Genomic DNA, 20,842 nt, shown 5'->3' on the forward strand with positions numbered 1-20,842 from the left:
TACATCTACACACAATACCCTATAATGTGAAAGTGAATACATGTTTTCAGAAATGTTTGCAAATTTAAAGAAAATGAAACAAATATCTAATTTACATAGGTTTTCATACCCCTTTTCTATGACACTATGCACACAGTTGAACTAAGGTGCATCCAATTTCCTTTGATCATCCTTGAGATGATTGGAATCCACCTGTGGCCAATTCAATGTCCGACACGTATGTTTTTTTCTAAATCATGTCCAAACAATTGAATTGGCCACAGGTGGATTCCAATCATAAGGTCCACAGCAGGACCTTGGTGGCACCTTAATTGGGGAAGACGGGCTTGTGGTCATGGCTAGAGCGGAATAGGTGAAATGGTATCAAATACAACAAACAAGTGTTTTAAATGAGTTTGATGTCATTCCATTTGTTTCCTTTCAGCTATTATTGTGAGCCATCCTCCCCTCAGCAGCCTCCACTGATAAGATCCTACAGTTGACAGTGCATGTCAGAGCAGAAACTATACCATGAAGTGCAAGGAACTGGCCATAAATTCCCGAGATTTGTGATGAGGCATATATCCGGGGGAAGTTTATAAAACAATTTCTAGACTCTAAATAGATGGCGCCGATGAACATCCTGACGTATTACATTCTCCCAACCAATTGTGCTATTTTGTTAGATTTTTGTTGCAACTTATTTTTTTTAAAACTTATTGTGTACACAATGTTGCTGCTACCGTTATCTTATGACCAAAAATATCTTATGACCGAAAATATCTTATGACCGAGAACAGCGATTACTCACCGCGGACTTGAAGAACATTTTTCCTTTAACGAGTTCGACGAGAAGGGTATCATGCTTTCACTGGAACAGGCCAAGATCCATGCCTTTTGCGTGAAGAAAAGACGCAGGAAAAGGGGCCGCAGATCGGGCAGCCTTCTGAAAATCCGTAGGCGAGCAAGTAAACTCCCATTGCCATCCATTGTTCTTCCTAACGTGCAATCATTGGAAAATAAAATTGAGGATCTACGATTAAGTTTATCCTACCAACGGGACATCAAAAACTGCAACATCTTATGTTTCACCGAGACATGGCTTAACGACGATACAGACAATATAGAGCTAGCGGGATTTTCCATGCACCGGCAGAACAGAGACGCTACCTCTGGTAAGATGAGGGGTGGGGCTGTGTGTCTATTTGTCAATAGCGATGTATAAAATTAAAGAAGTCTCGAGGTATTGCTCGCCTGAGGTAGAGTACCTTATGATAAGCTGTAGACCACACTATCTACCAAGAGAGTTCTCATCTATATTATTCATAGCCGTCTATTTACCACCACAGAACAAAGCTGGCACTAAGCTGACCGCTCTCAACTCTATAAGGGCATAAGCAAAGAAGAAAATGCTCACCCAGAAGTGGCACTCCTAGTATTCCGGGGACTTTAATGTTGGCCACACTTAAATCAGCTTTACCAATTTTTTTACCAGCTAGACACATGCTTCTAGACAACAAAAAAATCCTAGACCACCTTTACTCCACACACAGAGATGCATACAAAGCTCTCCCTCGCCGTTCATTTGGCAAATCTGACCATAATTCTATCCTCCTGATTCCTGCTTACAAGCAAAAACTAAATCAGGAAGTACCAGTGACTCGCTCAACATGGAAGTGGTCAGATGACATGGATGCTACACTACAGGACTGTTTTGCTAGCACAGACTGGAATATGTTCTGGGATTCGTCCATTGGCATTGAGGAGTACACCACCTCAGTCATCAGCATTATCAGTAAGTGCATCGACGACGTCGTCCCCACAGTGACCGTATGTACATATCCCAACCAGAAGCCATGGATTACAGGCAACATCCGCATCTAGCTAAAGGTTAGAGATGCCGCTTTCAAGAAGTGGGTGACTAATTCAGAAGCTGATAATAAATCCCGCTATGCCCTCAGACAAACCATCAAACAAGCAAAGCGTCAATACAGGATTAAGATTGAATCCTACTACACCAGCTCTGATGCTCGTCGGATGTGGCAGGGCCTGAAAACTATTACGGATTACAAAGAGAAACCCAGATGCGAGCTGCCCAGTGACGCAAGCCTACCAGACAATCTAAATACCTTTTATGTGAGCTTCGAGGCAAGCAACACTAAAGCATGCACTAGAGCACGAGCTGTTCTGGATGACTGTTCAAATCGGCCTTTAAACAGGTCAACATTTACAAAGCTGCTGGGCCAGACGGATTACCAGGACGTATACTCAAAGCATGTGCAGACCAACTGAAAAGTGTCTTCGCTGACACTTTCAACCTCTCCTTGCCCAAGTCTGTAATACCTAAATGTTTCAAGCAGACCACCATAGTCCCTTTGCCCAAGGAAGTGAAGTTAACCTACCTAAATGATTACCGACTTGTGGCATTCACGTCGGCAGCCATGCTTTGAAAGGCGGGTCATGGCTCGCATCAACAGCATCCTCAAATCAAATCAAAGTTTATTTGTCATGTGCGCACAATACAACAGGTGTAGGTAGACCTTACAGTGAAATGCTTACTTAGAGGATCTAACCAATAGTGCAAAAAATGTATTAGGTGAACAATAGGTAAGTAAAGAAATAAAAACAACTGTAAAAAAAAGACAGTGAAAAATAACAGTAGTGAGGCTATATACAGTAGCAAGGCTATAAAAGTATCGAGGCTACATACAGAGACCGGTAAGTTGGGCTGATTGAGGCAGTATGTACATGTAGATATGGTTACATGTAGATATCCTCCCGGAAACCGTAGACCCACTCCAATTTGCATACCACCCCAACAGATCCACAAATGACCCAATCTCAATCCACACTGACCTTTCTCACCTAGACAAAATTAACACCTACAGTTGAAGTCGGAAGTTTACATACACCTTAGACAAATACATTTAAACTCAGTTTTTCCCAATTCCTGACATTTAATCCTAGTAAAAATTCCCTGTCTTAGGCCAGTTAGGATCACCACTTTATTTTAAGAATGTGAAATGTCAGAATAATAGTAGAGAGAATTATTTATTTCAGCTTTTATTTCTTTCATCACATTCCCAGTGGGTCAGAAGTTTACATACACTCAATTAGTATTTGGAAGCATTGCCTTCAAATGGTTTAACTTGGGTCAAACGTTTTGGGTAGCCTTCCAGAAGCTTCCACACAACAAGTTGGGTGAATTTTGGCCCATTCCTCCTGACAGAGCTGGTGTAACTGAGTCAGGTTTGTAGTCCTTCTTGCTCACACACGCTTTTCAAATCAAATCAAATTTTATTTGTCACATACACATGGTTAGCAGATGTTAATGCGAGTGTAGCGAAATGCTTGTGTCCACAATCATCTCCTTAGTTTTGTTGACGTTGAGTGTGAGGTTATTTTCCTGACACCACACTCCGAGGGCCCTCACCTCCTCCCTGTAGGCCGTCTCGTCGTTGTTGGTAATCAAGCCTACCACTGTTGTGTCGTCCGCAAACTTGATGATTGAGTTGGAGGCGTGCATGGCCACGCAGTCGTGGGTGAACAGGGAGTACAGGAGAGGGCTCAGAACGCACCCTTCTGGGGCCCCAGTGTTGAGGATCAGCGGGGAGGAGATGTTGTTGCCTACCCTCACCACCTGGGGGCGGCCCGTCAGGAAGTCCAGAACCCAGTTGCACAGGGTGGGGTCGAGACCCAGGGTTTCGAGCTTGATGACGAGCTTGGAGGGTACTATGGTGTTGAATGCCGAGCTGTAGTCGATGAACAGCATTCTCACATAGGTATTCCTCTTGTCCAGATGGGTTAGGGCAGTGTGCAGTGTGGTTGAGATTGCATCGTCTGTGGACCTATTGGGGCGGTAAAGCAAATTGGAGTGGGTCTAGGGTGTCAGGTAGGGTGGAGGTGATATGGTCCTTGACTAGTCTCTCAAAGCACTTCATGATGACGGATGTGAGTGCTACGGGGCGGTAGTCGTTTAGCTCAGTTACCTTAGCTTTCTTGGGAACAGGAACAATGGTGGCCCTCTTGAAGCATGTGGGAACAGCCGACTGGTATAGGGATTGATTGAATATGTCCGTAAACACACCGGCCAGCTGGTCTGCGCATGCTCTGAGGGCGCGGCTGGGGATGCCGTCTGGGCCTGCAGCCTTGCGAGGGTTAACACGTTTAAATGTCTTACTCACTTCGGCTGCAGTGAAGGAGAGACCGCATGTTTTCGTTGCAGGCCGTGTCAGTGGCACTGTATTGTCCTCAAACGGGCAAAAAAGTTATTTAGTCTGCCTGGGAGCAAGACATCCTGGTCTGTGACTGGGCTGGGTTTCTTCCTGTAGTCCGTGATTGACTGTAGACCCTGCCACATGCCTCTTGTGTCTGAGCCGTTGAATTGAGATTCTACTTTGTCTCTGTACTGGCGCTTAGCTTGTTTGATAGCCTTGCGGAGGGAATAGCTGCACTGTTTGTATTCAGCCATGTTACCAGACACCTTGCCCTGATTAAAAGCAGTGGTTCGTGCCTTCAGTTTCACACGAATGCTGCCATCAATCCAAGGTTTCTGGTTAGGGAATGTTTTAATCGTTGCTATGGGAACGACATCTTCAACGCACGTTCTAATGAACTGCACACCGAATCAGCGTATTCGTCAATGTTGTTGTCTGACGCCTACGAAACATCTCCCAGTCCACGTGATGGAAGCAGTCTTGGAGTGTGGAGTTGGTCGGACCAGCGTTGGACAGACCTCAGCGTGGGAGCTTCTTGTTTTAGTTTCTGTCTGTAGGCAGGGATCAACAAAATGGAGTCGTGGTCAGCTTTTCCGAAAGGGGGGCGGGCAGGGCCTTATATGCGTCGCGGAAGTTAGAGTAACAATGATCCAAGGTCTTTCCACCCCTGGTTGCGCAATCGATATGCTGATAAAATTTAGGGAGTCTTGTTTTCAGATTAGCCTTGTTAAAATCCCCAGCTACAATGAATGCAGCCTCCGGATAAATCGTTTCCAGTTTGCAGAGAGTTAAATAAAGTTCGTTCAGAGCCATCGATGTGTCTGCTTGGGGGATATATACGGCTGTGATTATAATCGAAGAGAATTCTCTTGGTAGATAATGCGGTCTACATTTGATTGTGAGGAATTCTAAATCAGGTGAACAGAAGGATTTGAGTTCCTGTATGTTTCTTTCATCACACCATGTCACGTTAGTCATAAGGCATACGCCCCCGCCCCTCTTCTTACCAGAAAGATGTTTGTTTCTGTCGGCGCGATGCGTGGAGAAACCCGCTGGCTGCACCGTCGGATTGCGTCTCTCCAGTTAGCCATGTTTCCGTGAAGCAGAGAACGTTGCAGTCTCTGATGTCCCTCTGGAATGCTACCCTTGCTCGGATTTCATCAACCTTGTTGTCAAGAGACTGGACATTGGCGAGAAGAATGCTAGGGAGTGGTGCACGGTGTGCCCGTCTCCGGAGTCTGACCAGAAGACCGCTTCGTTTCCCTCTTTTTCTGAGTCGTTTTTTCGGGTCGCTACATGGGATCCCCTCAGTTGTCCTGTTTGTAAGGCAGAACACAGGATCCGCATCGCGAAAAACATATTCTTGGTCGTACTGATGGTGAGTTGACGCTGATCTTATATTCAGTAGTTCTTCTCGGCTGTATGTAATGAAACCTAAGATGACCTGGGGTACTAGTGTAAGAAATAACACGTAAAAAAACAAAAAACTGCATAGTTTCCTAGGAACGCGAAGCGAGGCGGCCATCTCTGTCGGCGCCGGAAGTTCTTTTTCAGTTCTTCACACAAATTTTCTATGGGATTGACGTCAGGGCTTTGTGATTGCCACTCCAATACCTTGACTTTGATGTCCTTAAGCCATTTTGCCACAACTTTGGAAGTTTGCTTGGGGTCATTGTCCATTTGGAAGACCCATTTGCGACCAAGCTTTAACTTCCTGACTGATGCCTTGAGATGTTGCGTCAATATATTCACACAATGTTCCTGCCTCATGATGCCACCTATTTTGTGAAGTGCACCATTTCCTCCTGCAGCAAAGCACCCCCACTACATGATGATGCCACCCTCGTGCTTCACGGTTGGGATGGTGTTCTTCGGCTTGCAAGCCTCCCACTTTTTCCTCCAAAACATAACGATGGTCATTATGGCCAAACAGTTCTATTTTTGTTTCATCAGACCAGAGGACTTTTCTCCAAAAAGTACAATCTTTGTATTTCATGTGCAGTTGCAAACTGTAGTCTGGCTTTTTTATGGCGGTTTTGGGTGGGTTCTTCCTTGCTGAGCGGCCATTCAGGTTATGTCAATATAGGACTCGTTTTACTGTGGATATAGATTCTTTTGTACCTGTTTTCTCCAGCATCTTCACAAGGTCCTTTACTGTTGTTCTGGGATTGATTTGCACTTTTCGCACCAAAGTACGTTCATCTCTAGGAGACAGAACGCGTCTCCTTCCTGAGCAGTATTATGGCTCCGTGGTCCCATGGTGTTTATACTTGCGTACTGTTGTTTGTACAGATGAACGTGGTACCTTCAGGTGTTTGTAAATTGCTCCCAAGGATGAACCAGACTTTCTGAGGTCTTGGCTGGTTTCTTTTGATTTTCCCATGATGTCAAACAAAGAGGCACTGAGTTTGAAGGTAGGCCTTGAAATACATTTACAGGTACACCTCAAATGATGAAAATTAGCCTATGAGAAGTTTCTATTGACACAACATAATTTTCTGGAATTTTCCAAGATGTTTAAAGGCACATTATAAGTGAAATAATCTGTCTGTAAACTATTGTTGGAAAAATTACTTGTGTCATGCACAAAGTAGATGTCCTAACCGAGTTACCAAAACTATAGTTTGTTAACAAGAAATTTGTGGAGTGGTTGAAAAACAAATTTTAATGACTCCAACCTAATTGTATGTAAACTTCCGACTACTGTATGTGAGAATGCTGTTCATTGACTACAGCTCAGCATTCAACACCATAGTGCCCATGAAGCTCATCACTAAGCTAAGGAGTCTGGGACTAAACACCTCCCTCTGCAACTGGATCCTGGACTTCCTGTCGGGCCAACGCCACGTGGTAAGAGTAGGCTACAACACATCTACCACGGTGTGTACTTAGTCCTCTCCTGTATTCCCTGTTCACCAATGACTGCGTGGCTAAACACGACTCCAACACCATTATTACGTTTTCTGACGACACAACAGTGGTAGGCCTGACACCGACAACGATGAAACAGCCTATAGGGAGGAGGTCAGAGAACTGGCAGTGTGGTGCCAGGACAACAACCTATCCCTCAATGTGAGCGACGAAGGAGCACATTGTGTACTACAGGAAAAGGCGGGCCAAACAGGCCCCCATTAACATCGACTGGGCTGTAGTGGACCGGGTCAAGCGTTTCAAGTGCTTTGGTGTCCACATCCCCAACGAACTATCATGGTCCAATCATACCAAGACAGTTGTGAAGAGGGCACGACAAAACCTTTTCCCCCTCAGGAAACTAAAAAGATTTGGCATGGGTCCCCAGATCCTCAAAAGGTTCTACAGCTGTACCATCGAGAACATCCTGACCAGTTATATCACCGCCTGGTATGCCAACTGCTCGGCATCTGACCGTAAGGCGCTACAGAGGGTAAGTTCGAATGGCTCAGTACATCACTGGGGCCAAGCTTCCTGCCATCCAGGACCTATACAATAGGCGGTGTCAGAGGAAAGCTCATAAAATTGTCAGAGACTCCAGTCACCCAAGTTATAGACTGTTTTCTCTGCTACCGCATGGCAAGCAGAACAATTAATAAAATCGCCACCAGACAATTTACTTTGACCCCACCTCTCTTTTTGTACACTGCTGCTACTCGCTGTTTATTATCTATGCATAGTCACTTCACCCCCACCTGCATGTACAAATTACCTCAACTAACCTGTACCCCCGCACACTGACTCGGTACCGGTGCCCCCTGTATATAGCTATTGTATTGTATAGTTATTGTATTGTTATTCTTTATTGTGTTACTTTTTTATTTTAGTCTACTTGGTAAATATTTTCTTAACTCTTCTTGAACTGCACTGTTGGTTAAGGGCTTGTAAGTAAGCATTTCACAGTAAAGTCTACACTTGTTGTATTTGGCGCATTTGACAAATAATGTTTGATTTGATCTGATTTGAACGTTTCCAAGAGAACATCGGGAAATGGAAGAAATATGCAACTACCCAGGCTCTGCCTAGAGCTGGCCGTCCAACCAAACTGAGCAACCGCAAGAAGGACCTTGGTCATATAGGTTACCAAGAAACCAATGACCAGCCTAAAAGAACTACAGTACCCGTAAAACACCAGTCTCAACATCAACACTGAGGAGGTGACTCAGGGATGCTGGCCTCCTAGGCAGAGTTCCTCTGTCCAGTGTCTGTGTTCTTTTGCCCATCTTAATCTTTTTTGGGGGGGGCTTTTTGCAACTCTGCCTAGAAGGCCAGCATCCTGGTGTGACCTCTTCACTGTTGACGTTGAGACTTGTGTTTGCGGGTACTATTTAATGAAGTTCCCAGTTGAGGACTTATGAGGCGTCTGTTTCTCAAACTAGACACTCTAATGTACTTGTCCTCTTTCTCAGTTGTGCACTGGGGCCTCCCACTCTATTCTGATTAGAGTCAGTTTGCGCTGTTCTGTGAAGGGAGTAGTACACAGCGTTGTACGAGATCTTCAGTTTCTTGCCAATTTCTTGCATGGAATAGCCTTCACTTCTCAGAACAAGAATAGACTGGCGAGTTTCGAAGAAAGTGCTTTGTTTCTGGCCATTATGAGCCCTGTAATCGATCCCACATATGCTGATGCTCCAGATACACAACTAGTCTAAAGAAGGCCAGTTGTATTGCTTATTTCATCGGAACAACAGTTTTCAGCTGTGCTAACATTATTGCAAACGGGTATTCTAATGATCAATTAGCCTTTTAAAATGCTAAACTTGGATTAGCTAACACAACGTGCCATTGGAACACAGGAGTTATGGTTGCTGATAATGGGCCTCTGTACGCCTATGTAGATATTCCATTTTAAAAATGTACTGTTTCCAGCTACAATAGTCATTTACAACATTAAAAATGTCTACACTGTATTTCTGAACAATTTGATGTTATTTTAATGGACAAAAAATGTGCTTTTCTTTCAAAAACAAGGACATTTCTAAGTGACCCCAAACTTTTGAACGGTACTGTATATATACAGTATATACAGTATCGTGTTTTTTTTAAACCAACACTCACACTTGCCTTTTCTTACTGGGACCGACTTTGCCGATAGCTACTTTATTGAGGATGAACTAACTGTAGTCGCTCTGGATAACAACGTCTGCTAAATGACTCAAATGTAATTGTAGAATGTGGAGCTTGTAGTAACATCTCTATTTATATTACAGGTTAGCCATATAGTACAATGAACACAAAGAGACTACATGATGTGTAAAAGCCCTGGAACATACATATGTCTTCATACAGTATGTATTCACATATTCTTATATGTGTGCATGTACATCATTGGTAAAGGCTCATGAGAGATATACACTATGCGTAGTGAACAGAAAACGTCTCAACTCATTTGAAGGATAGGATCTAGAAAAGGCCAATGTCATCATGGATCCATTCGAAGACACAGACATGTACTCAATCAACCCAAAAGCTGCTTTGTTTTGCATGGTAGAAGAGATCTGTTTGTGTTGAATGGGGGCTAAAAAACTGCACGGTTCCCCTTTTTCCCTGCTCTCGTGGTTGCTGAATCAGAAGCATTGTCACTATTGATAGAGAGCGTGTGTAGGTAGAGGTTTAGATATAGATCTGTGATCTTCTATGATAGCAGATGGGTGTGAAAAAGACAGTGATGCACTGCCATCCAACCATTACTGGATCTGGGTATGTCTATTTGAACACTTTACGGGTGTAGTCCAGTGTCTTCAGAAAGTATTCACACCTCTTTTGCTTTTTCCACTTCTTGATGTGTTACAGCTTGAATTTAAAATCAATTCAAATTTGACTTTTTGTCACTGGCCTACACATAATATCCCATAGTGTCAAAGAGTAATTATGTTTCTCAAAATGTGTACAAATGAATAACAAATGAGAAGTTGAAATGTCTTGAGTCAATAAGTATTCAACCCCGTTGTTATGACAACCTTAACTAAGTTAATGAGTAAAAATGTGCATAGCAAGTCACCTAATAAGTTGCATGGGCTGACCCTGTGTGCAATGATAGTGTTTAGCGTGATTTTTTTTATGACTACCTCGTCTCTCTACCCCAGACATACAATTATCTGTAAGGTCCCTCAGTCGAGCAGTGAATTTCAAACACAGATTCAACCACAAAGACCAGGGAGGTTTTCCAATGCCTCACAAAGAAGGGCACCTATTGGTAGATAAAATAAAATAAAAACCAGACATTGAATACCCCTTTGAGCTTGGTGAAGTTATTAATTACTCTTTGGGTGGTGCATCAATACACCCAGTCGCTACAAAGACACATGCGTCCTTTCTAACTCAGTTGCTGGAGAGGAAGGAAACTGCTCAGGGATTTCACCATGAGGCCAATGGAGACTTTAAAACAGTTACAGAGTTTCGCTGTGATAGGAGAAAACCGAGGATTGCTCAACAACATTGTAGTTACTCCACAATACTAACCTAATTAGAGTGAAAAGAAGTAAGCTTGTACAGAATAAAAATATTCCAAAACATGCATCCTGTTTGCAACAAGGCACTAAAGGAATACTGACTCAGGGGTGTGAATACTTATGTAAAGTAGATATTTATGTATTTATATATTTTTTCACTTTTTCATTGTGAGGTATTTTGTGTAGATGGTTGAGGGGGGGAAAAAAATCAAATAAATGTTGAATTCAGGCTAGAACACAACAAAATGTGGAATAAGTCAAGGGGTATGAATACTTTCTGAAGGCACTGTAAATGGGTTAAATACAGTTGTGAAACCGGTCCATCTCACCATGACCTCTGGATGGGATGGTGATGGGAGGACAAGACAACACGCGTGAAAGATAGGCATGTTAAAGCAGTCCTCTGTAGCTCAGTTGATAGAGCGTGGCCCTTGACATGATAGTACAGTACTAAGATAGTGGGTTCAGTTCCTGGGAACACCTCTACGTAGAATGTATGCATGCATGACTACAGTAAGTCGCTTTGGATAAAAGTGTCTGCTAAATGGTATACAAACATATTTCAAATCAGCAAAATCACTGAAACCTACAGTATAAAGGTTAGGTGAGGAAGAGGGTGAAACCCAGCAGGTTGACTTTGCTTCAGGCCCATTTGTCATTACTCCTAGGGACGCAGGACAGGGACTTTCTCTTGGCGATGGGCGGGACAATTAGATGCAACGTTTTATTCATGGTGAAACGCCGGCATCTATATTACAGCGGTATTTCACTTCAGATCAATTGAATTCATGTGGGAATAGGAGGGAGCGAGTTTAGCTCCGCAGTGCATCTATATCAAAGCTAAAGCCTGAATCGTCCAGTGGGATGTGTTGTTGCTGTTTCTCTCCCCGAAACATCCCAATGGAAGCCATAACTTCAAAACAAACAACAGCCCACTTTGTAGGCCGCTTTGTTTCTTTTAGTTTGTTTGCCTTGTTTTTCGTTGATTGATAATAGTAGTTGATGCTGGCAGAAATTCATAGTTATAAATCTAACAGTGTACACTAGTGGCCTCCCCGTTTCCCCAATGCGTTTAAGAAGGGAGGAGGGTGAGCGCCAGACGATGTGGGGTAGTTTTTTACCATGCTGGTTAAATTAGAAGACTGAGACTAAGCCCGTCGGCGTCAACGATGTGGGATATATTGGCTTTGTTTTACTTGTTTTTTTTTCCTCTCGAGCAAAATCCACTTGATGTCTTCAAAAGGTAAAAGGGCCCTGTGAGGCCGGCAGCAGATTGAAAAGCACTAAGAACTGTGTAAGATGAAAGAAACTGGAAGGAAATGAAGGAACTTTATTCAATTGTTTTCCCCGTCTGTTGACTTTAGGGACTAGAGAGAGTGGGAAGTCACGTTGGTTTGGGAGTGTTGTTGAGACAGGAAGGAGGATGCCCTTAGGATGCTATTAGTCATTTACTGTTCACTGATGGGGGAAAATACTCTAGATTATGTGTACAACATACTACACACTGAACCCTCACACTTAGGTACATGATGACACACACACACACACACACACACACACACACACACACACACACACACACACAAAGACACACACACACACAGAGATCTCAATGGGGCACACGGGAAAACACAAAAACATGCACACACACACACACACACACACACGTAACGGAGTTAAGAACATGCCGTAAACTTAATCCACAGAAATGTTGCCAATGGAGCTATTGAATGTGATCCTTTTTCTAAAGCTCAATCAGTTCGTACATTTTTAAGTGGGTGGTCAATTGTGTTGGTGAGGTAGAGGACCCTGGTTTAAGCTCAGTCAGAGGCAAGTTCAGGGAGACAGCGCTATATCAAAATATAGCACACGGTTATGCACACACACACTGGTGCGTTTAAAGTTTTAACAAATCGTGCTACGAAAGGGTCTTCAGAAGAAACCTGAAACCCTCTCAACAACACCGGCACTCGCCAGGGAGGGCCAAAATGAGGTCTATGTAAATCCTTCTAAAACGAGATGAATCAAAGCTGACCGAGAGCAGGTCTCACGCAGCCTGCTGAGGACACACACACACACACAAACACAGGACTACAGCCATGCCTCGCACACGTACACACACCAACACACAGCCCTGACATTTAAACACAAGGACCTAAGATTCTGCGTATGCCCAGGGGCTGTAGGAGGCTGCAGGTAGGTAATCCACATAACATACGCAACATGTCCTGACCGCTCCTCTGTGATTCTGGGAATATGCGTGACAGCAGGCGAGGCTCTGCCGACTTCCAACGAGGCACTTTATTTCATCAGACGAAGGGGCTTGGTAACTCATCAGGCTGACGTCACCACTCAAGACCTCTTAAGTGTGCTACTGGAGTACGACTGATATGAAAGGTACAGGGATCAAATGTGCAAATGTTCATGTTTGCTGAACACACTAAACATGGATGTGCATACGTGGGCGTGCTCGGCGCACGTATACTAGACATCTATACGCATACGTGGGTGAGTGTGTGTGGGCATGCATACCTGCCTGCGTGAGCTTAAGTTCGAGGCTAAGTGCAAGGCTGATCTCTACCAGATTTCCAGGTGAGAGGGTCACCTACCACCCCCAGATGAAGGTCCGAGGTGTGGGTGGGTTAGTGGAGGGGAGTTCTTTCCAACCGGCCAACCTCTCTGTCCTCACAGGGTAAAGTACCGAAGGGCAAGAGAGGAAAGGAAAGGGAAAACCTAGTCAGAGAGAAGTGGGAGGAGAGAGAGAGGTTTTGATAGAGAGAGAGGAGAGGGGTGACGTGAGGATGAAAATTGATTTATAGCAGTGCCAGGAGACGCAGGCACTCTGGCAACATAAAAAGCGTATGGCGAGGCCCTTCCCACAGCCTGGTAATTGCTGCAGGGGTCTCGACGGACCTCGCCAGAGATCTGTGAGTGGAGATCTGTGAGTGTGCACCCCAACTTTTTATTTTAGAACTCCATTCAAGTAGTCGCCAGAGGTGAGATGGAGCAACACACCCATTCTGGCAAACACACTCACACAAACACTAGCCCAACCTTTTTTGTTCACCCACCCAGTCTCTCAAAAGTAGGGCACACCAACTGCCCTGCAAGTGTACTACAGTGAGGAAGGTCGTCTGCTTAATAATGCCTTACGCACAGCATGCAACAGGAGAGCTTTTCGGAGATGGGATGAGATATGGCGTATATACAGTAGTCCCACGTCATGCACTTTTCACGGGCCTGTTTATCTGCTAGCGCCGTATGGAATTTCTGCTTTGAGGGGGAAAAAAATCATGAGATGCAAGGAGAAGTAGTAGTGGAGCTATGTTGGACTTCGATGCAACAACGCAATAAATAGATAACATATTTCTGCAGATTTTTTATTTTTTAAAGTACCTGTATTTAACTAGGCAACTCAGGTAACAACAAATTCTTATTTTACAATGACGGCCTACCCCGACCAAACCCTCCCCTAACCCGGACGAAGCTGGGCCACCCTATGGGACTCTTGATCACAGCCGGTTGTGACAGCCCGGGATCGAACAAGGGTCTATAATGACACCTCTGGCACTGAGATGCAGTGCCACAGACCGTTGCGCCACTCAAGAGCCTTATATCTCCTGATGATGAAATCGGCTAAGCGTGAAGTCAAACGTAATGTTGAGTCGTAGTTAATGTAATGTATGCCAAAGTCTGTACAAGTATTACAAGTGTCTACAAGCCAGAAATGTGTTAACGGTATACATGCTTTTCTGATAGAAATGAATTCGCTAGAGAAGAACTAGTCCCACATCACTACTTCATTACCATACTTCCCTCTGATCTGTGATGTGTTGGTGATTTAAACCACAGGGCTGTTTTATGGGCCCTCTGTCTGCCTCTGACAACACTGCAATTTACTGGAGCACTCTGCAGTGTGAGGGGGCTGCAACATGGGGCCAGACACATCCAGAGCCAAGCCCAGGCCCAGTCGATACTGCTGACAAAGACTGGGGGTGGAGGGGGAGTGAGGGTCTATACGGCTGGAACTCGGCTCCCATCCAAAGCTATGCTACTGGGAGGTAAGTTGGCTGAATATGGTAGGAAGACACAGAAGTGTTCACACACACACGAACGAACATACTCGCGCGACTCAATAGCATTTATTTTTCTCTGCAGGGTTTATACTTCTCTGTCCTCACAAAGAGAGTAGCGGTGGATCTTGACCTTTCAGCTGAGGGTGAACTCAAAGATGCAGTCGGAGGATACAGGGAAAATACTCGGCTCAGGTCGAACAGTGTATAGACCACTGCGAGCCACTTCATTAGAGAGGATGTGTCCTTTAAAAGATGCTTGTCGGAGTCCAAGAAGTTCAAGGCCAATTAAAACACCCCTAAATATATTCACGTAGACATCACGTTTCCATTTCCTATCACAGTGTTCCAAGCAAGCATCTAAAATAGCAATTACAAAGACACAACCTCATTATTATGTCTGTATCTGTCTATAGACCGGGGGGGAAAATACCAACCGTTAGGGGATACAGGCTACATGAAAAAAAAAGGTAATCATAAAAAATGGCTTTCTCCAATGGCTCAACAGAAGTCATCCTCACAGAAATCCACATTATGTACGCCTGTATTCATTAGAAAACTCAATATAGACGCTGCCAGAAGTTACAGTATGTGGAGCACAAAACACACACACAGAAACACAGAGAGAGAGAGAGGGAGACAGAGGGAGAGACAGAGACAGATGGACAGAGGGAGGGAGGGAGAGAGGGAGAGACAGAGGGAGAGACAGAGAGAGAGAGGGAGAGACAGAGACAGAGACAGAGGCACAGAGGGGAGAGGGAGAGACAGAGAGAGAGAGACAGAGGGAGAGACAGAGAGAGGGAGAGACAGAGACAGAGGCACAGAGGGAGGGAGGGAGAGAGGGAGAGAGAGGAGAGACAGAGGGAGAGACAGAGAGAGAGACAGAGGGGAGACAGAGAGACAGAGGGACAGAGGCACAGAGGGAGGGAGGGAGGGAGGGAGGGAGGGAGGGAGGGAGGGAGGGAGGGAGGGAGGGAGGGAGGGAGGGAGGGAGGGAGGGAGGGAGGGAGGGAGGGAGGGAGGGAGGGGGAGGGAGGGGGAGGGAGGGAGGGAGGGAGGGAGGGAGGGAGGGAGGGAGGGAGGGAGAGACAGAGAGAGAGAGAGAGACAGAGGGGAGAGACAGAGAGAGAGAGGGAGAGACAGAGACAGAGACAGAGGCACAGAGGGAGAGAGGGAGAGACAGAGAGACAGAGGGAGAGAGGGAGAGACAGAGGGAGAGACAGACAGAGAGGGAGAGACAGAGGCAGAGACAGAGAGGGAGAGAGGGAGAGACAGAGACAGAGGGACAGAGGGGGAGAGGGAGAGGGAGAGACAGAGAGACAGAGGGAGAGAGAGAGGGAGAGACAGAGACATGCAAAAATCTAAGAAAGAAATTGAGAAACCTGTCCAACCAAAAACATAGAGACCTGGAAAACCTGAGTCTATGCCTTCACTATGGTGAATCACTAAAACAGTACAGAAATACACTACAGAAAAAGAAGGAACAGCACGTCAGAAATCAGCTCAATGTAATTGAAGAATCCATAGACTCTAACCACTTCTGGGAAAATTGGAAAACACTAAACAAACAACAACAATACGAAGAATTATCTATCCAAATGGAGATGTATGGGTAAACCACTTCTCCAATCTTTTTGGCTCTATAACAAAGAATAAAGAGAAAAAACATATACATGATCAAATACAAATCTTAGAATCAACTATTAAAGACTACCAGAACCCACTGGATTCTCCAATTACCTTGAATGAGTTACAGGACAAAATAAAAACCCTCCAACCCAAAAAGGCCTGTGGTGTTGATGGTATCCTTAATGAAATGATCAAATATACAGACAACAAATTCCAATTGGCTATACTAAAACTCTTTAACATCATCCTTAGCTCTGGCATCTTCCCCAATATTTGGAACCAAGGACTGATCACCCCAATCCACAAAAGTGGAGACAAATTTGACCCCAATAACTACCGTGGAATATGCGTCAACAGTAACCTTGGGAAAATCCTCTGCATTATCATTAACAGCAGACTCGTACATTTCCTCAATGAAAACAATGTACTGAGCAAATGGCAAGTTGGCTTTTTACCAAATTACCATACAACAGACCATGTATTCACCCTGCACACCCTAATTGACAATCAAACAAACCAAAACAAAACAAAGGCAAAGTCTTCTCATGCTTTGTTGATTTCAAAAAAGCCTTCGACTCAATTTGGCATGAGGGTCTGCTATACAAATTGATGGAAAGTGGTGTTGGGGGTAAAACATACGACATTATAAAATCCATGTACACAAACAACAAGTGTGCGGTTAAAATGGTAAAAAAAACACAAATTTCTTCACACGGGGTCGTGGGGTGAGACAGGGATGCAGCTTAAGCCCCACCCTCTTCAACATATACATCAACGAATTGACGCGGGCACTAGAAAAGTCTGCAGCACCCGGCCTCACCATACTAGAATCCGAAGTCAAATGTCTACTGTTTGCTGATGATCTGTTGCTTCTGTCACCAACCAAGGAGGGCCTACAGCAGCACCTAGATCTTCTGCACAGATTCTGTCAGACCTGGGCCCTGACAGTAAATCTCAGTAAGACCAAAATAATGGTGTTCCAAAAAAGGTCCAGTCGCCAGGTCCACAAATACAAATTCCATCTAGACACTGTTGCCCTAGAGCACACAAAAAACTATACATACCTTGGCCTAAACATCAGCGCCACAGGTAACTTCCACAAAGCTGTGAACGATCTGAGAGACAAGGCAAGAACGGCATTCTATGCCATCAAAAGGAACATACATTTCAACATACCAATTAGGATCTGGCTAAAAATACTTGAATCAGTCATATAGCCCATTGCCCTTTACGGTTGTGAGGTCTGGGGTCCGCTGACCAACCAAGACTTCACAAAATGAGACAAACACCAAATTGAGACTCTGCATGCAGAATTCTGTAAAAATATCCTCCGTGTACAACGTAGAACACCAAATAATGCATGCTGAGCAGAATTAGGCCGATACCCACTAATTATCAAAATCCAGAATAGAGCTGATAAATTCTTCAACCACCTAAAAGAAAGCGATTCCCAAACCTTCCATAAGAAAGCCATCACCTACAGAGAGATGAACCTGGAGAAGAGTCCCCTAAGCAAGCTGGTACTGGGGCTCTGTTCACAAACACAAACACACCCCACAGAGCCCCAGGACAGCAGCACAATTAGACCCAACCAAATCATGAGAAAACAAAAAGATAATTACTTGACACATTGGAAAGAATTAACAAAAAAACAGAGCAAACTAGAATGCTATTTGGCCCTAAACAGAGAGTACACAGTGGCAGAATACCTGTCCACTGTGACTGACCCAAACTTAAGGAAAGCTTTGACTATGTACAGACTTATTGAGCATAGACTTGCTATTGAGAAAGGCCACCGTAGACAGACCTGGCTCTCAAGAGAAGACAGGCTATGTGCACACTGCCCACAAAATGAGGTGGAAACTGAGCTGCACTTCCTAACCTCCTGTCCAACGTATGACCATATTAGAGATACATATTTCCCTCAGATTACACAGATCCACAAAGAATTCGAAAACAAATCCAATTTTGATAAACTCCCATATCTACTGGGTAAAATTCCACAATGTGCCATTACAGCAGCAAGATTTGTGACCTGTTGCCACAAGAAAAGGGCAACCAGTGAAGAACAAACACCATTGTAAATACAACCCATAGTTATGCTTATTTATTTTCCCTTGTGTACTTTAACTATTTGTACATTGTTACAACACTGTATATAGATATATATAATATGACATTTGTAATGTCTTTATTGTTTTGAAACTTCTGTATGTGTAATGTTTACTGTTCATTTGTATTGTTTATTTCACTTTTGTATAATATCTACCTCACTTGCTTTGGCAATGTTAACACATGTTTCCCATGCCAATAAAGCCCCTTGAATTGGATTGAATTGACAGAGTGACAGAGAAAGGACAGAAAGCGCGAGAGAGAGAGAGAGAGAGACCGAGACAGCCGGCCGCAGGAATGCCAGATTAACACAGCGTTAGGGTGGCTAACTTTTTTTTTTAAATTGTGATGACTTGCCGCAAACCCCCGCTGCTCAATAATAGATGCCCCCCTTTTTCTCACTCGTCGGCCAACTTCTGAGATTCAATTCCCACGGAGATGAAGGGAATACAATTTTTAAAAAGAAGGGATTGAAGTAAAGGAGAGAGAGAGAGAAAGAGTTTACGTGGCGGAGGAGTCTCTCTCGCAGCGATCAGCACTTTGCCTGTGATGTTTGCCAGAAGCTCTAAGGGGATTGATCAAACCAGAGGAATCGGGGGATCTGCAGCGCTGGGCACAGATACGAATGTTAAGCTAGACACGTCCTATCCTTGCTTGAGATGTTATCGAAAGCAAACAGAGAGGCAGAGCTGTAAATGTCTCACGACAGACACACGCGGAAGCTCACAAGGCAGCATAAAGGTATCCTCGTGGATTGTGTGTGTGGGGGGGTTATAGGGAGGTGAGATAAGCTATAGTTTGTTAATAGACTACAGCCAGTGGTGGAAAAAGTACTCAATTGTTATACTTGAGTAAAAGTAAAGATCCCTTAATAGAAAATGACTCAAGTAAAAGTGAAAGTCACCCAGTAAAATACTACACTGTAAGTCTAAAAGTAAACGGAATTGCTAAAATATACTTAAGTATCAAAACTAAAAGTAAAAGTAGAAATTCCTTGTTTCAAATTCCTAATATTAAGCAAGCCAGATGGAAGTATGTTTTTATTGATGGATAGCCAGGAGCACACTCCACAACTGGTTTGATACATTCACCTCTGAAGGTAAATAATGTACTTACATTCAGTCATCTTTCTCTGATTTGTCATCCTGAGGGTCCCAGAGATAAAATGTAGCAGTTTTGTTTGGTAAATCAGTTTTTATATTCAAATGTAGGAACTGGGTTCTACAATTTGAACCCCTACTGTCTCTGGCTCCACACCCACCCCGCCATCTAGATGAGTGAAAGTTAGTGTATAAGCTAATGATCCAGCATTATTAACATTCCTGGGAGTGTGTAAACTTACATTTTGTTTTACCATATTATTTTTGTATGTTCTCTATAGTTTTGTATTTGAAAATGTATCAATTGGCACATTTGGGCAGACTACAAAATACTGTGCAGTATTACAATGCTTCACTGGATAAATTTGAAACTTTGCACAGTGCTGCCATCTAGTGTCCAAAATCTAAATTGTGCCTAAACTGCATTATATTATATTATGGCCTTCCTTTTGAATTTCAAAGATTATTAAATAAAAGAAAAACATGGTTTTTTACCAGATCTAATGTGTTATATTCTCCTACATTAATTTCATATTTCCACAAACTTCAAAGTGTTTCCTTTGAAGAGGCCTCGACAGGTCCTCTGGCCAGGACTAATTGGGTCTGAAGTTGGTGAGTAATCAAGGGGCTGATTGCTAACCAGCTGTTCAGCGTCCATAAAGCTGCCAGGAGGGCAGCACACGAGAGGGTTGGAGGTAGTGAGAGGTTGCTACTGGCTATATGTCCTCACGGTCTGCTAGAACCGAGGACCTCGGTGTTCTACCCCAGAGAAGACAGTATTTTCCAGAGCCCAGAAGGCGTCAACCCGGAAGAGGCCAACTGAAGGAGTCCGGGTTTTTTTCTTTATTGTTTAAATAAACACCCTTGAAACTGAGGTATCACACTTTTGTCTGATCTGTGTAAACGTCTTGATCAAACTCCCTGGTCCACCACAAAGCCTATCACACTCAGACAGATCTATAAATATTACACCATTTACAGTGGTCCTACGTCACAGTGGGGCCGTTTTAAAATATATATTTTTTCAAGCAGAAATGCCTTCTTGAACATTAGCTAGGCTAGTTAGGTGGCTAACAGTGGCTAGGCTAGGGGTTAGGGTTACGTTTAGTTAAATGGTTAAGTTTAGGGAAAGGGGTAGCTAACATGCTAAGTAGTTGTAACATAGCAAATTAGGTAAAATTCTAAAGTTGCCTGTGATTGAAATGCACTGTATACAATAATTGTATTCTGCACACGAAAAAATTAAAAAAATTGTGTGCCTATCACAAATGTAAGCCTTAGGCCCACCCATCTGTCTGTTTCACAATGAT

The sequence above is a fragment of the Oncorhynchus tshawytscha genome, linkage group LG11 (assembly GCF_018296145.1).
Source record: "Oncorhynchus tshawytscha isolate Ot180627B linkage group LG11, Otsh_v2.0, whole genome shotgun sequence".
Lineage (NCBI taxonomy): Eukaryota > Metazoa > Chordata > Actinopteri > Salmoniformes > Salmonidae > Oncorhynchus > Oncorhynchus tshawytscha.